The sequence below is a fragment of the Ochotona curzoniae genome, unplaced genomic scaffold (assembly GCF_017591425.1).
Source record: "Ochotona curzoniae isolate NIBS_2020 unplaced genomic scaffold, NIBS_Ocur_1.0 contig_2754, whole genome shotgun sequence".
Classification (NCBI taxonomy): domain Eukaryota; kingdom Metazoa; phylum Chordata; class Mammalia; order Lagomorpha; family Ochotonidae; genus Ochotona; species Ochotona curzoniae.
In genome coordinates this window covers 27574115-27579161 of record NW_024465582.1, presented here as the reverse complement: position 1 = coordinate 27579161, position 5047 = coordinate 27574115, and the positions used below count along the sequence as shown (strand labels likewise).

General features: G+C 38.8%; 1 pseudogene; it reads right to left on the bottom strand.

Moving 5' to 3' along the window:
* Positions 1 to 3718: 3718 nt before the first annotated feature.
* On the bottom strand, positions 3719 to 4531 carry LOC121154668 (annotated as a pseudogene).
* Positions 4532 to 5047: the final 516 nt, after the last annotated feature.

Genomic DNA, 5047 nt, shown 5'->3' with positions numbered 1-5047 from the left:
TGTCCTCTTGCTGCTGCACCTGCTCAGCCCATTGGTCGTAACAGGCTAAAAGCTGAAAAAAGCGACACTCAGTACTCTATTGATGCAATTGAAATTTTAATTAATTTATTTTAGAGGCAGAAAGACAAACGGGTGTCTCTTGTGTGTTATCTGAGAAAGTTTCCTCAGCCTGACTTCTTCCCACTCTATTCCTCGCATTATGAAACTGTGGGAATTCCAATGTACACCTCTTCTTCGCAGTGCAATAGCAGTTTCCCAAAGAAACCGTGGCAAGGCATTGGCCAAACGAAGGTACAAATTCACAAAACTTGCAGCTAAAACACTGGCACAGCCCACGTGAGAAAAGTAGGGGTCATTTTATCTCATTGATTATTTGTTTTTTTTCAGAATCTGAACTAACCATGGATCAGAAAATCCATGCTTCTCTTCAGAACAAGGAGTTCTTTTGTCTGGCAGATGTTAGAACATTCCATCTTTACACTCCGGAAACAGTTCATTTTAATCTAACTCTTGTCTCAGGTAGATTTTCCCTGCGATTGTACAAAGTGTGTTGGTCATCTGAAGGAACATTGTGTAGACGGCTCGAGATCTCAAGAGTTCTTCGGAAGGATTTAGTTACAGCTTCGATTTTTATAACACTTCTTGCTTTGTTAGTCAGCAATAAGTTGAACATTGTTGGTAAAATGAAAGCTCAAAGCCCCCCCTATGATCTTTCAACGAAGATAGCAGATGACAGAAATTCATTTATCTCAAGTTTGTTTAAAGTACAAGCACAGCTATGCTTTAATTGATCAACTCAATATTTAACACTGAGCATTGGCTTGAGGCCTGTAAACAGACCGGTAAACATGATCAACGTGGTCCCTGGCATTTCAGAGCTTTGCAGACTGGCTAGGAAATCAAATGCTGAATAACTAATAATCAGTGTAATAAAAGCTGTTGGCTAAGGTGAAAGGCAGCCTGTTTTGAAAATGCCTGCTGGGAATTTAATGGTCAGAGCACAGAAAAGGCTTCCCCCAGGAAATCTGGGATCTGAAAGCTAATGAATGAAGAAGCACTAACAATCAATAAAGAGGAGCTCATAGACATTTTTCCCCCTTTTTTCTCCCCTGAGGGTTTTTTTTACCCACTTTAAGCATGAAGATCATAATTATGCTACCTTTTATGAAACAATTACCTTTCTCTGATATTGGACATGGATTAGGGATAATGCCAAAGTCATTATAGGGAGAACAATTAGAAAGATTTGATGATAGCCTAGAATGGAGGGTGTGCATGTGCACGGAAGAGCACATTTTCCATAGGTATATATGGAAGCAGAATGGATATGACTTAGTGCTTAACTGGATGTAAGAAATAAATAACGCCATGTGGAGCCCCGGGAGGCAAATCAGGGAGTTGGCCCAGCAGGACGCACATCACAAAGTGAAGCAGCAGGTTCATGGCTATTTAGTTAATTTGATTAATGGGGTAGATAGTCAAATAGCTTGAAACAGCAAAAAGTTTCCCATAATTCAGGGCAGGCACTACCTGACTTGGATGTTTGCTTTGATGTGATTAGTAAGTGCTGATTCTGAACTTCACAGTGCACACATGGTTTCCATTACTGACTGCAATTAAACATTAACTTTTCCAAACATCTATTTCTAAAATTTCAAAGCAGATTTAAAGCAAATCATTTATACTTTGAAGGATTAAAGTAAAATCTAAACTATTTTCATGTTTTGAAAATTCTGCTTTTCCAATAATTATGCACAATCTAGGCATGTTATTTGTCTCTCTCCCTTTTAACTCCTTACTAATTTCATTATTTAGTGCATTTTAGAGGCAGTACATTTTAGGCTTTAGATACAGACTTGCAGCGTCGACCTGAGCAAGGTAACTTCTCTGAATTTCATCCCCTTCAATGGGTAGGTTCTATTGTTATTGCCAATGTGTCTCTCTCTGCCCATAATGCTCACTGTCTCTACTTTCTACTTTGCCTGTAGGTGGAACAGAATGCCAAGCGTCATGTTCCTGTTATTCAGAACGAACGTTGCTTGCTTCTGAACTCTGCTTGAGTTTGGCTGTTAGCAACAGAGAATCTGTAGGAAGGTCCACAAAATCACTTGACCTCTTCCTCCCAAGGCAAATGCAGGTGGAACTTGAAATTCAATAAATCTATAGAATTGTAAACTTTAAGTTCATAATTTTGCATATCCAATGACCAATGTTATATATGCCCAAATGATACTGGTGGAAAAAAAATAGCAACAAGTTTCTTTGCCCACCCAATAAAGATAAAACCTAACTCAAGAGTACCTGCTGCTGCCCTGGGTACCATTTAAGATGCTTAAGGACTTTTTTTTTTGGTTGAAGTATCTGCATTTTTTTTAAATCAGCTATTGATGATATAATAAAGTAGCATCTAATTTTAGCATTTAAAAGAGTTAATTGAAGGGCTGGCACCATGGTAGAGTTAGACTAAGCCTCCATCTCTTGTGCTACCACCCCAAGTGGATGCCAGCTCCTGTCCTGGCTGCTGCACTGCCCATCCTGCTCCCTGCTATAGCCTGGGAAAAACAGTGCAGGATGACCCAAAGCCTTGGTTTCCTGCACTTGCACAGAAGATCCAAAAGAAATTCCTGGCTTTTGGCTTCTAGTCAACTCCAGACTCAGGCCATTTTGGAAGTGAACCTGCAGATGAAAGATCTCTCTGTGTGTGTGTCCTTCTCATTCTGTAACTCTGCCTTTCCAGTAAAAATAAATGTTTTTAAACAATAGTCCATTGAAAGATAAACTAACACATTAAGCTTAACTGTCAGAATAACACCTGTTTTAATTTTAGAAGAAAAGAGAAATGAAGGTGTATCAAAATTATAGTCAGCAATTTGGGTTCATCTGGACACTTACAGATGATTTAGTAAGCACATGGAAAGGCACAATGTTGAAAAATCAATTTATTAAGGTTTAGAAATGATGCATGATAAAAAGGGAGAGATACACATTTCAGACTTAATGTCTGAAAGTAAAGAAAATGGCCACTAATTATCGCAACAAATCTTTTAATGAATCTTTCTATTTCACATTAGTATGATTTTTCGGTAGAACACCTTTTCTCTTTGGATGCTGAACGAGATGTTGGTTGTATCAGATAACTTACAGAAAGAAGTAAGTGCTGTGCCTGTGCATTTTAAAGGACCCAGGAATAGAACGACCTCCCCTCCTGCCAAAGTTCAGTGTTGCGATGGTCTAAGCAGAAAACAGTTGATTGAATTACAGAAGTATATGGAAACCCAATCTTTTCATCCTTTTTTTCTAACAGTAAATATTACTATGAAAATTGAATGATCAGATTGTAAAAATACTTGTGTAAAACTGCATTAACTGTCTTTACTATCTAACAGAGGTAAACCTTAGGAATATGCAACAAAGGCAGTAATTGAGAAAAACAACAGGGAGAGTCATTATATTTTCTATTTCAGATAATGTGGATGATGCTATCACTAAGCAGTAAAAAACAGCAGAAGCCACAGATGATGTGGGTGATCTACTCTCTAAGGAAAGCTGGAACCAGACCACCCCAAAGTGAGTATCCACAGGAGCCACTCATCCTCAAAGTCTGGAAATCATCGTAGCACCTAAAACCCATGACATGTATTTAACATGCAGTTCATCAAAAATTATTTAAGTCTTTTCTTTCCCTCTCATAGAGTGCTTCTTGTGTTGTTGGCAATTCTTAAAAGAGTTGAATCAGAGATTCTCTAGATTTACCTACGCTAGTCCATTTAACTGGAATTTGTATCTCACCTTTTATAAATGAGACATATTTTTCTGCATCAACAGTTTGGATGTTCTTGTATTTGATATGTCTGTGTTTCATCCTGAGGAAGTCTTACATTGAACCTCAATCTTATTTATGAATTCTTGGTGTTCTGGGAAATGAGGTATGATTTCACCATCTAACTTACCAGCAATTCCATCTTCGATTTCCATAAGCATGTCCCACATATGCAGTTTGGAAAATGCCAAAGTAGTCAATCAATCAATGAGTAAAACAAGCTCCAAACATCCACATCTTTTTCTTCCAATAGTTACATGAAACTTTCTGCTCCCTGTTTGTAATAATTCTCCAATTTCTTTGTCTTACTCTGTAGGAAACACATCAATACAAAATGGAGTTGGATTAGCTCTCATAACCCCATCCGTTTCCCCTGAACTCTAAGGGATCATACCCAAACCTGTACAAATACCTTCAATGGTATGGTTCGAAGTGGTTACAAAAAGGGGAGGTATCCCAAATCAATATATCTGATAGTGAAGCAGTTGCTGTATCTTCAGCTAAGAATTTCTTTGGTGGTACACATGGGGGTCTCATAAAGGAAAAAAGCCCAATTATTCATTATTGGTTTGTCTTTTCCATATAACCCTTGAATTTTTGTAACTCACCTTTAATGTCTATTTCCAAAGTGGGGTATACAGATGTGCATCAGTTAGCTGGGGATTTGAACCTCTCAGAAAACACATCAAAGTCAGAAACAAGATTGTACATCTGAGGTCCCCCCAAGCCACGTTCACAGAATTAACTGGACTCGTGCCCTTTTTTTGTGGTTTCCTCCACTTTTATTTCTGTTTGTTTCTTTGGTTCCTGGGCACTAGCAGCTACTTGATGAAAATCCAATACAATATGAGCTCAGTCAATATACGAGAAGCCTTTTCTCTGAGCCTTGCAGGCTCATTCTGTCATGAACATTTCTCTGGTATTTCAGATAATCCTGGTGGATGAATTCCTACACTATTTCCAAATAAGCACATTAACATTAGTTTAAATTAACCACCCAGGGAAAGATGAAAATCATATTCTACAGAATCAACAATAACTGCCTAGCACAGCATAACTTCTGCCCGGGCAGAATGTGAGTGTCCTGTGCCCCCAGGTCTTTGCCTAGGTCACCCCACTGCCATGCCCTGGCCCCAGCAGTGGCCATTGTACCCCTTTCCTTTTGCCTGTTGTTGGACCTGACCACAGAGCTCCGAGACAAAAAGCTGTGGCCACCATCTTGAGGCG